Source organism: Malaya genurostris, chromosome 2, assembly GCF_030247185.1.
Source record: "Malaya genurostris strain Urasoe2022 chromosome 2, Malgen_1.1, whole genome shotgun sequence".
Classification (NCBI taxonomy): Eukaryota; Metazoa; Arthropoda; class Insecta; order Diptera; family Culicidae; genus Malaya; species Malaya genurostris.
The window spans coordinates 106,797,904-106,811,366 of NC_080571.1; the positions used below are offsets into that span (position 1 = coordinate 106,797,904).

Here is a 13,463-nt window from a genome sequence, read left to right on the forward strand (position 1 = left end):
GTTAATTTTAATAGTATTAATGTTATATATAAACACAGATAACATGATGCGAACAACATTTTTCACGATATCACTGCTCTTACAAAATTTTACACAGCGTGCAGTGGTTTTTTGGACCAAATCAAGTGCACTATGCATATTAAACACCGTTATTCCGGAACCGGAATTCGTATTAGGATAAATTTTTATAGCTAAGCTATGGGATTATGTGACTTTTCGTTTGTGTAAACTGATCCATCAGTCTCTGAACATGAACAATTCAATGGCAGGCTATGGAACAACAATATCTTTTATTTGATTCTAAGTTTACCACCCATCTACGATAAAATCGAATGAACATTTGCATAGCATACATAAGTGCACAAACAGGCATTATCTCATCTCTACGAACTGAATCGAACGGTAAACGACACACGTCTCTCGATTTTCGCAGTAGTTACATAACCTTTCTCTATGGAAAAGGCAAAACGAATGGTACTTTCTTAGTTGTTTATTTAAAAACATATTTTATGTATTTTCAAGCTTCATGCCCTTTGCCTTTAGTGTTCAAAGATTACATAAATCGGTTAGCGCATTTTACTCCGTTACTCCGAAACTGAAAGCCAGATCCGGACAACATTCAATAGTAGGTTGTGGGGCTATAAAGCATTTTATATAAACCTAAGCTTGCAAAAACTCCGTTATTCTGGAAACGATAGTCGAATCTGGATAAAATTTCAAAACAGGCCCGTATCACATAGATCATAGAATTTTTGTAAAAATTTCAAATTTCATTGCACATTTTACGGTTACTCCGAAAAATATGGAAACAATACGACGACAATATGGAGACAATACGACGCAAAACAAAGAACTCGCCGTCTTCAAGAGTTGTTTCCGCCTTCGAGTAACAAGCTGAAAATGTTACTCGAAGGCGGAAACAACGTAAACGACAGCAACAAATACGCACGGAAAATAGACCATTGAGCAACAAGTATAACAGCTAAAGCAATAATTCCGAAAATTCTTTGGCACCTACTAAACAAAAATTGTCTTCCGATAAGGAATTACTGGCAGCAGCACAAACTCAATTCTCTGGACCTCCAAGTGCTAGTATTGTCTCTACATTTGTAAACTTTCAAAAGGGCGAATCCATAAACCCATATAGAAGTAAAGTAATTTTAACAAACAATACTCGGAAAATAACACCACCGTACCGTAATAGTCAAATTATGGACAACATTCCGACATTTCCAATTGACAGTGCTAAGAAGAGCCAATTTGAACTGGACCCTATGCGACCTCCAATTGTTCGTCTTACTGAACAGTCTACAACTGACGACGTGACCCGAAAATCTTCAACATTGTGCGGCTGTATCTAGCATACATGAAGGACCAATCTTCCAACGTCTGCATTGAAGGACAAACACCAATAAGTCTAAAAATGCTGCTCGCGTCTGAAGGACTTCCTACATCACCTGAACATCTTCAGCGTATTTTCATTGAAGTGCATCATGAATATGGACTTAAACCGGACGAAGCCGTAGCAGACCTCGACGCCTAACGAAATTATTTGTCCATTGAGCGGACTCGTCACTTACAACAAGTACGCGACAGTACTAGTAAATTTTATCAGCCGATTTTTCGGAACAAATGACGCCCTTTGACGAAAGAATAGACACAGAAATTAGTAATGTAAGTATTCCAGAATTCTCAAAAACTTCTTCGCTTCATAGACAAAATATGACTGAAATTTTGGTCTATTGCCAAAATTTCAACCGCATGAAAAGCCCAGCCAAAATGAAAGAAATTCATCAAAATTTAATAACCTCCTCTTTCGACGTAATTCTTGGAACTGAAAGCAGCTGGGATGAAAGTGTTAGAAGCGAAGAAGTATTTGGAAATAATTTTAACGTATTTCGGCACGACCGAAATTTATCTCTCTGTCAGAAAAAATCTGGAAGTTGAGCTTATAGCCAATAACTCTTACTTTACTTCTGAAGAAATTATTACTCCAAAATATAAAGAATTTTTGCATGTATGGACCAAAGTCTCAATATTGGAAAAAGAACACATTTACTGCTCTGTCTACTTCCCACCCGAAAATGCGAACAAATTCTCTTTTCAATTATTCTTTCAATCTTCAGACACAATTATTTCGAATATGGAACCTGAAGTGAAGCTTCATATTTTTGGCGACTTCAATCAACGTAATGCGGACTTCATCTCTGACATTGAAAATGAATCAATCTTACTTCCAGTCGTAGGAGAAAACGAAACATTACACTACTTTTTCGACAAAATTTCTAATTTTGGCCTACATCAAGTAAACTCCGTAAAAAATCCACATAACGCATATTTAGACCTTCTTTTCACAAATTGCACAGAAGACTTTTGTGTGAATGCATCAAACCTGCCATTATGGAAAAATGAAGCATTTCACATTGCAATTGAATATTCATTATTTACACACCATGCATCCCTTCCCTACGACTTGGAATATGAGGAAGTTCCGGAATACAATGAAATTGACTTTGAAGAAGTCAAGTGTAGACTAAGTATAATAAATTGGCGGAACATACTAAGTACAGAAGGAAATGTCGACGTCGAAGTAAACAAATTCTATCCCATTATAAACAAAATATCAGCTTGTGAAAAATGTACTTTTCCTAAAGCGTGAAAATCTTTTTTTCTTGTACCAATATTTAAATCTGGTTCGAATTCTAACATTCGGAACTACCGTGGAATAGCCATTATCTTATGCATTCAAAAATTATTTGAAAAAATTGTTAACGAAAAACTTTTTCATCTACTTAAAAATGTAATAACAAACAAACAACGAGGCTTTTTCAAGGCCGCTCAACTACAACAAATTTCTTAGAATTTATAACATTCACTCTGAATGCAATGGACGCTTGCAACTACGTAGAAACTCTTTATGCTGACTTTAGCAAAGCTTTCGACCGTATTGACATACCATTACTTCTACACAAACTACAAAAATATGACATAAAACATACTCTTCTGGAATGGCTCAAATCATACTTAACGAATCGTGTACAGGTAGTCCGCTTCCAAAACATACTGTCTGAACCAATTAATGTAACTTCTGGCGTACCTCAGGGTTCTCACTTAGGGCCTCTTCTTTTCATTTTACACATAAACGACATTTCCTTCATACTCAAAAATCTGAAAGTGCTTATATACGCAGACGACATGAAACTCTTCTTGGAAATTAAAAATATCAACGACGGTGTAATATTCCAGAACGAAATCAATCTATTCCACATTTGGTGTTGCAAAAGTCTACTCCAACTCAATGTAAAAAAATGTAACTCAACAACTTTCAGCATGGAAAATGAAACTATAGCTATAAACATACATCTAGGAAATCAACTTGTAGAAAAATGTAAAATTGTAAGAGATTTAGGCGTAATCTCAGACTCGAAGCTCACTTTTGTGGAACACTACAAATCAATCATAATCATAATCATAATCAATAAAGCAAATAGCATGCTGGGCTTTATTAAACGCTTCAGTCATAATTTTCAGGACCCATACACAATTAAATTATTATACAGTAAATATGTCAGACCTATTTTGGAATATTGCAGCCTAGTATGGAATCCATACAATATTATTCACGAAGAACGCATCGAATCTATTCAAAAACAATGTCTTTTATATGCCTTTCGTAAATTAAACTGGACAGCATTTCCCTTACCACCATATGAAGCACGCTGCATGCTCATCACTATTCAAACACTTAAAGAACGCCGCGACCTTGCAATGCTTTATTTTATCAGCGACATTATTTCTCAACGCATTCAATCACCTTCTTTATTATCGCAATTAAATTTTTATACACCTAGCCGTCAATTACGAACCAGGAAATCATTTTTAGAAAGAAACACTAGAACAAATTATGCAAAATATAGCCCAATCAATCGAATAATGCGCCACTACAATCAATATTGCGGATATCTTGACCTAGGTATGTCTAAAATGAAATCAAATTCCAGCTTAGTCGTAGAAATAATGCGTAGTATCTAAGCAAACATTGTAAACCATTTATATGTAGTCTACATTTGCTTGACGAAATAAATAAATAAATAAATTACACCACAGTTGCATCACATGCATGCAAACATACATACATACAAACATCGAACCTCGGTTACAAAAAAAAAATTCCCAAAAAAAAAATAATAATTTATCTCCCATGCCTATCCCGCACATTGTTTATTGCTAGTTTTATGGTTCCGAAAACTCGAATGTTACCTTACTGTAAATCAAAAACAATTAGTTCACTTAAATTGTCTTCCATTAGCACCCATCAATTTTGATCGAAACTTTAATCACTCACCCTTAATTAACACAAATTGTGTCAGGTATGTTTTAATCGTTCTACCAATTTTTTTGCACTCACTCCCTCTTCAATTCGAAAGGTCAGCTCGGTTTCGGTTTTATAGGTTCAGCCACCTACTGTCAATCAATCGTTATGTGCTTATTTAACACAATTTTCACCACCCTTTTCGACTTTTTTTTGATAACCCGTTTGTATTCAATTCTTTACAACAAAAGCAATTCCGACTGAACTCGCGTTCAAACACCGCCGAGGGACCAACACACCATTAATAGCACAGGATTACGATAAATGCCATTCGACAGTCTACTCCAAAAAATTATCCAATTTTAATCGTTGACCCTCGAATTCGTTGTTTGTCGCGGCCAAACGTAACGAGTGATGGGCCTTCGGAAAATTTATTAAACCTGCATTATCATTTCATCACATCCGATATATTACCAAGCATCGCAGACACTCTTTCGCAACGAATCGGAACGGACAGTTTTTGGCACAAATCAATTTCATTGAAATCAATCACTCTACGAAAGCACATCTTCTCACACGTGCTTTCATACACTTCTCCATTTGCAACTTCCGGCCAGGAAGAACACTTTCCTATATTCTATCCTTTTAATTTATCACACTCCAAAGGCCGTCTTCTGCTGTCTTCCCCTATTGCATCCTTTATCCTCGTTGGCTTTCGGTACTACCGGCTAGGCAACATGACATCCCCCCTCGTCTTGGTCACGTTTTGATCGGAAATGAAACAAACCCATTCAAAAAGCAGGAAAAACTTCTCCCATCACACACGCACCGACTTTCTTCCCGAAGTTTTCGAGCGTAGCGAAATTAACATCACTCTTCAAAGGCCGTAGGATGTGTCTCCTGTCACCCACAGTCACTTAATCCACTTGGATACGACGACTTATCAGACTATTCAATTACGTACTACAATGTGGGAACGGTTCGCAGTCACATTCTTCCGCTTTACAGTTTCTGCTACCCGAAATCCGGAACCGTCAACGGACCAAAGCGACTAACCTACGACCGACCGGCTCAACAATTCGTTGATAACTGAACTGTGAAAGTGATCTTGGATACTTATCTGCCGGGTAGGCACGGTACTGCAACTGTGCCTGTGTCTTATTTTGCTCCCGTTTCAGATAACAGACTGTCGTCGTTGGGGCCGTGCTGCTGGCCTGGCGCAGTGAACTTGAATTTACCGTCGCCGGTGCCGAGTCGACGAAGCGAACAGCTGTGCGCCCAAATAACCGGTGAGATACCGTTCGGCAAAGTCGTGCCCACTGGCGTTGGGCTCGCAATTCATCCGGTGAATACCCACCCGGTTCATCGGATGATGACTTTCGTGTGACCACGTGGAAATTTTCGCGGGAAATCTACTCCGCGCGAAGCCTGGTACATACTTTGCTACAGTAATTGCGATTATTATACCATTGTAGTCTGAATGATAATTTTTAGTGTTTGTTCAAGTAAGTATAATTCGGTTCTATTTGATCATAAAAATGACTTTCCAGAAGAAACATTGAAAGAAAATTATTTTTTCTAAAAGTTATTGTGAAAAGAAAATTTTCGTAACTTTTTCAACCAAATCATGCCTTTTTTCAAAAAATAAACATATTCGGACATATTTAACATTCATAGATCGATTTCTGATTGTGAATCGAAAAACCGAGCACCGTGAATTAGAAAAAATGGGTAACAAAACTAAAATTACGATTATTTTTCAAATTGTGGGAAACGTATATTACACAGTGCAGCAGTAGACCTTTTGCATACACGCTCTTTTGTATTGCTCTAAGACAAATTTGTTTTCATTCTCAGGCGAAGAGCTTTAGCTGCACTCACAAAAACTCGTTCGCGCATTTATGTACCGCGGCAGAAATGAATGTACAACGCTTTGTACGTTCTCAGCGAATTTAGCCAAGAACGAGGTGCGAGTGCTCCAGTCACATGAGAATAAGCATCGCAACCTGTGCTAATTATCTCTCCGATAAGTCCCCGATCACAAAATAACATTTACACAATTTTGTAAGAATAATATTTCATATTTTGGAAGTTGTGTTCTATGAAACTTGTTTAATTACTTTCCTTGACGTACGCCACAATTATTAATAATTAGGTTTCCAGAAGCGGGGAAAAGTATCTGTAAGTATTCATTCATTCTAAAGCTTTTTTCTCTACTTCTCAAAATCTTGGTGCGATCTTGCTCAACACCACCTTAAAATTGATTCAAAATTGTTTGCGTTGCCATACATAAAAACCTGTTTTAATCCTCCTAGTGGTGTAATGTTGACTTTCTCATGTATAATATTGTGGTATTCTATTCAAAAAATTTCTCTTCGATTTTTGAAAGAAACAAAGAGATTGTTTGTGCATTAACTAGTATAACATACAGAATAAAACAGTGCTTTGATTGCGTAGGTCATCCTTAAGAAAACGAAGTGGGTTCACTATTATATGCACTTCCGGCACCGGAACCCGAGAACCGGTTCGTACGCCCACCAACTAACATGACACACAAACTTTACTAGTACGCACTCTAAATTACGATTTAAATGTTTGTTGTATCCGAAAATATGCAGTAATTTTTGGTAGGACCATAAGACCTTTCAATTGACCATAAGATTGGGAATAACGGTTTAGAGTACAGTTTATAACATTTTTACGGTTTTTGTTCCGCCAGTTTAAGTGACGGTGTACAATATTGAACACACTTTACCCTATAACTCCGGAACCGGAAGTCGGATCCAAATGAAATTCAGGATATCCGTATGGGACTGGAAGACCTTTCATTTGAATCTAAGTTTGTGGAAATCGGTCAAACCATCGCTGAGAAAAGTGAGTGAGATCTATTTTGGTATATATGACCACTATTTCCGGTACTTCCGGAACCGGATACCGAGTACCAGAATAGCCGGAATCGGTTTGTTTAGTTGCCTACTGATAATGACTATCGATTTGTGTAGTTTTGGGACCAGTTTCGAATTTTTTTTACGTTTTTTGTTTCGCCGGTTTTAGTGACGGTGTACAATATTGGACACACTTTACCCTATAATTCCGGAACCGGAAGTCCGATCCGGATGAAATTCAGGACACATACACACACACACACAGACATTGCTCAGCTCGATGAACTTAGTCGATTGGTATATGACACTTTTTCACTAATCGGTTTTTTAAGCGATTACATAACCTGTCTATATGAGAAAGGCAAAAACATTTAAATATCATCTAGAATTAAATATACTAAGAGCAAATTCAGTAACTGCGAGATTTATATGGGTGGTCTATAATATAAATGAAACTGAAACAAACGTATCCCCAGCAAACCGTTTTAGTTTTATTTATTCGACCAGTTCTACTGTCAAATTTAAAACTGGTATACATTGCCGTTCTATTTTTTTCTATATTTGAAACACAGATAAAACGCTGCTGGGGCTGCCAGTTTATTTTGTTATTATTTCTAGATTTAAATTTTAAAACTGAATTATGCATATAGAACTAGAACACTCCTGAATATGCCCTAATCATGTTAGTAATTTTATTTATAATAAACTAGTTTAAAGCCTGATAAAATCGATAATTGGAGTAATTTTTTTCATTTTTATGAATATTGTCCGAAAAATATATTAATCTATATATACGAGTATATAAATGGATGTAAGTTTGTATGTTTGTAACGCCATAACTTCGGAACTACTGAACGGATTGCCACCAAACTTGGCGCAAGTACTACTCGCATTTCAGAGATGGTTTAGGGAGTATTTTATAGGGGAGGGAGCGCAGCAAGTGTAATTAACAGGAGGGGGTCATGAAAAAATTCATATAACTTGATGAGAATCGATACGTTTTGAAGACCATAGAAACATTTTGCATACATTAAATGTGACTTTACGGGGGGTGGATGTAGCAAGTGGCTTTAAAAAGGAGATGTAATGTTTGAAACGGCACAATTCCGACAGTATTGAACGGATTGCCACCAAACTTGGCACAGATACTTCTTGCTCTTCTGAAAAGATCATAAGGGTATATTAATAGGGGAGGGAGCGTAGTAAGTGTTCATAACAAGGGAGGTCATGAAAAAATTTGTCTGATTTAACGAGAATCGATACTTTTTCAAGACTATAGAAACATTTTGCATATAATAGATATGATTATATGGGGGGTGGATGTAGCAAGTGCCTTTAAAAAGGGGGGTGTAATGTTTATAATGGCATAACTCCGGAACTACTGAACGGATTGCTATCAAACTTGGCACACGTATTTCTTCCTCTTCAGAGATGGTCATTAGAGTATTTTTATGGGGGGAAGGACCGTAGCAAGTGTCATTAATAAGGAGGGGTCATGAAAAAATTAATATAATTTGGCGAAAATCGACATTTTTGTAGATCTTAGAAACATTTTGCATACCGTAGATATGATTCAATGGGGGACGGATGTAACAAGTGCCTTTGAAAAGGAGTGTGTAATGTTCGTAATGGCATAACTTCGAAACTACTTAACGAATTGTTATCAAACTTAGCACATGTGCTTCTTGCTCTTCAGAGATGGTTATAAATATATTTCCACGTAGGAGGGAGCGTAGCATGTATCCTTAACAAAGGTGGTCATTAAAAAAAATATCTAATTTGACGAGAATCGGTACTTTTTGAAGATCGTAGACACTTCTTGCACAAATTAGATATGATTATAAGGGTATTCTGTGGGGTGAGGGTGTAGTAAGTGTCTCTAAAAATGAAGTGTAATGTTTGTAACGGAATAACTCCCGAACTATTGCACGAATTGCTATAAAATTTGGCACAGTTATTTCTTGCTTTTCAAAAATAGTCATAAAGGTATTTTTATAGAAGAGGAAGCGTAACAAGTATCATTAACAGAAGGGGCCATGAAAAAATTCATAAAATTTGACAAGAATCGATAATTTTTGAAGATCATGCAAACATTTCCCATACCTTAGATATGATATATATGGGGGGTGGATGTAGCAAGTGCCTTTAAAAAGGGGATGTAACGGCATAACTCCGAAACCACTGAACGGATTGCTATCACAGGTAGTTGTAAAGGTATTTTTATGGGGGAGGGAGCGTAGCAAGTATACATAACAGGAGTCATGAAAAAAATTATTTAATTTGACGAGAATCGATACTTTTTGCGCAACTTAGACATGATTATAAGGGTATTCGTGTGGGGTGGATGTAGTACGTCCCTCTAAAAAGGGATGTAATGTTTGTAACGGCACAACTCCGGAACAACTGAACGGATTGCTATCAAATTTGGCACAGATACTTCTTGCTCTTCAGAGATGATCATTAGGACACTTTCAGGAGGAAAAGTGTGTAGCAAGTGTCCTTAACATGGGGGAGAGGGTCAATGACGAAATTTATATAATTTGAAGAGAATCGACATTTAGACTAGAAGGAGGGGTTTTTGAAAATAAATTTTCATCTCCCATTTTTCGTAAAAGAAGAGAGTGGCAAGAATTTAAAGGTCGTTTGAGATAGTATTGCTTTTGTTAATTCGAGTGCAAAACAATATTCTTTAAATAATTTCAAAGGATCTGGTTCCATTTTGCCGGGAAATTCGAAGAACTAATGAAAAACAATCTTCGTCTGTCTATGAGCGCGAGTGTATTGAAGTCTGAGCATAACTACGAAACAATTAAACGAATCGCCACCAAGTTTGGCACATGTACCAAAGGTGGGATTCGATATTTTTTGAAAAGCACAGATACTTTCTACATTACTCAGAGTAATCATGAAGGAGATCTGTAGTAACTTCACTGACAAAAGGAAGTTAAATCAAAATAGATTATAAATTTATTTTGAGGGTGAGAGAATGGAGCAAGTGCCCTGAACATGGAAAATGTAGGGTAAAATTGATCAGGTCTTGCGAAAAATTGGTACTTCTTCAAGAGTACAGTATATTTCTAGCAACTAAGTGAGGATCACAAAAATATTCACAAAGGGGAGAGGGAATAAGCATTCTCAACATTGACCTGAATTGACGAGATCATACAATCAATGTGCATTTTATTATGTACATTGAGAAAACTGTCGACCCAAGGTGATGAAAATAATTTTACAACAACATTTGTATTAACTGAATCGTTATTCTATAGGTTTTCCTCCTCGATGAACGACCAAAATGGTTGAAGCTTTGGTAAAATAAATTATATAAAAACGTTATTCTATAGTACGAATGTAGTTATGATGTTAAACAACCTAAGCGAATGTAGTTATGATGTTAAACAACCTAATTTTGAGCAATTCATGATGTCATAGAAATTTTTAGAAAGAGGAAGGAGTAGCAAGTGATTATATCCATGGAAGCCAAAGGTATTGTAGATCGAATGTGACGAGGAAGTACGGAAGTACGTTACAAGCACATATACATATGGAACTCGGAGGTTACTAAGAAGGTATTTATAAAGAGAAAGCTGTTTTAAATGTTCCTAACAAAAGGGTTCAAATATAAAACTGTTATGTTTCACTACAATCAGAGTATCTCACTAAACAGGACAACATTATTTTCGGCCTTGCCTTCACGAAACATTTCCGAGCAACGCCGGGTAATTCAGCTAGTAGACATATATTATCGAACTTAATTCGTCAAGATAAAACATCTGTTTTCTATACAATTAGATTATAATGAAAGTTTAGTCATCAATATCCCAGTATTCAAAAATATTTTAGATCTCAAACAACTTGTAATTTAAATAGTGGATTGCGAGCGCAAATGTTTAATCAATACAGCTAACGACTTTGAATCTGTTAGATAAAATACATAACATTCAATATGAGGAATGAATCCAGCAGCCGAAGGAAAGACGTAGAAAGTTTCCATGCAAAAATCAACACATTTGCTTTGAAGGTTGAGTCTAAGATTTTTTCCGGTTATCCCATTTAAAGTTTTTTGCTCGGTTTTTACACTAAAAATCTCACTGTAATATCGGAACTAGAAGTTTGATCTGTATCAACTTTTTGAGAACTTTTTGAAGAATCTCAAGACTTTCACTTGCATCTTAGTTTCTAAAAATCGGTTGAGAAATTTCCGAGAAAATTTAATGCGCATTTTCTCATAGATTTTTCACATATTTAGCCTTGTAATTCCGGATCCGAAAGTCGGATCTCGATGAAATTCAATAACGATCTATGGGACCATGAAACCTTTCGTTTGAACCATCTTCACGCCATCTCTGTGATAAGTGAGTGACATTTTTGTGTCATTTTTTTGGTGCATATCACCCTGAATTTCCGGAACCGGAAGTCGGAATGGGATAAAATTCAAACGCATTCTATGAGACAATAAGACCTTTCATTTGAATCTGAGTTTGTGAAAATCGGTTGTCACATACATACATATAAACACACACACGCACACACACGCACATATATATATATATATATATATATATATATATATATATATATATATATATATATATATATATATATATATATATATATATATATATATATATATATATATATATATATATATATATATATCTATATATATATATATATATATATATATATATATATATATATATATATATATATATATATATATATATATATGTTACGAAATACCGGATCCGGAACAGCAACGTCAACAGTAAAGAACCCATAGTTCAACATAGCGACAGCCGAGAGTCCGCCGACCAACGCAGCAAGGAAAATGCTGACACGGGGTAAACCCGGCATAGCAACCGTTCCAGCCGCCAACCACACGACATCGAAGACAACGTGGCCGATCGACGATATCGAACTTTGCTGAATTGTCAAATCCAAATTAACAAAAGGTTTAGCGATAGGAATTTTTAGGCAGTCTTGAGTGAGATACGTAAGCGAATCCATGTAACCGAAAATTAAGTGAAATAAAGTTTTTTTTATTCAAACCGCGATAGTACACGGCATAATTGGCGCAGTCTGTAAGCCAAGTGGTAAAAAACGAAACAAAAAGTGTTAGTGAAGTGAATATTCAAGAACATCTTTTATCGTGAAAAAAGTGGTACGATTCGACGTCCAACGGGGAACACGGAGGACACCGACATTCCAGCGTTAGCTATTTCGGAGAGGACATCCGGAATTTGAGATATCGGAAAGGATCGAGCCCGCCACCTGGAACCATCCCATAATCGCTACACACTCAAAGAGCAGACTCCCTGATGAAAAGAATCATCTTGTAAGTAACCTTCACCTTATTATTATTATTATTAAGAAGTGAAAACGAGTTCCTAAGAGTGGCCTAAAAACAGTGAAAAACTAGAAACGAGGTAGTAGGCAAATAGTGAGGGTATATCATTAGTAGCTGAACTCTGTGTGACTAGAAGTTTAAAATTCACAAAATAAACTGCAGAACATATCACTGGCAATTAGAGACCGTGATATTCAAAAATTAAAAATTCCAAAAACTAGTGCAAGGTTCGACGCAAATAGAATTATGGTGGAACCAATTGACACGCAAGAGCTGGTCGAACAAGTCAAGCGACTGACCGAAAACCAAGCTCAACTAATCCAAACGATAAGTTCTTTAAAGAGCAAAGAGAATGACCCATTCTTTAGCTACACTACACCTGACCCGATCAGGAATATTCCAAATTTTAGCGGTAATAAGAAGGAAGTCTTAGCCTGGGTGCAAGACACCGAACAAACGCTACAACTTTTTGAACAATACAAAAATGATATATGTTATGGACAAATAGTCCGTAGTGTAAAAAATAAAATCACGGGAGAAGCAAGAGAAATCTTGATAGCTTCCGGTAACCCCACAACGTGGGAGGAAATTAAAGAAGCGCTGCTTACTGCGTACGGTGACCGTCGCGATATAACAAGTTATATCCAGTCACTCTTTTATGTCAAGCAGGGCAAGAAAAATTTGTCTGAATATTATAATAAAATCCGAGCAATAGATACTGCTATTAAATCAGCAGCCGCCAATATGGACGACTACAAATCATCCACAAAAGCAATCAATTCTTTCATAAACCTCATAACACTAACACGGTTCATTGATGGGTTGGACGAGGAAATATCAATGCACGTGAGAAGTTGCAGACCTGAAACATTAGAACATGCTTTCGAAATTACGCAACAGTACTCTAATGCGGCAT

At 36.4% G+C, this 13,463-nt stretch overlaps 1 protein-coding gene across 6 annotated transcripts in view; it reads right to left on the reverse strand.

Annotated features, from left to right (window-relative positions):
- Positions 1 to 5,483, reverse strand: part of LOC131432679 (neuropeptides capa receptor) — a 348,242-nt gene extending 342,759 nt beyond the window's left edge. For 4 of the 6 annotated variants that reach the window (XM_058599104.1, XM_058599098.1, XM_058599100.1 and 1 more), the window contains exon 1: positions 4,261 to 5,483. The gene's annotated coding sequence lies outside the window, so the exon portion shown is untranslated. The remainder of the gene's footprint in view (positions 1 to 4,260) is intronic. The other 2 variants (XM_058599103.1, XM_058599105.1) reach the window with 2 other exon arrangements.
- Positions 5,484 to 13,463: the final 7,980 nt, after the last annotated feature.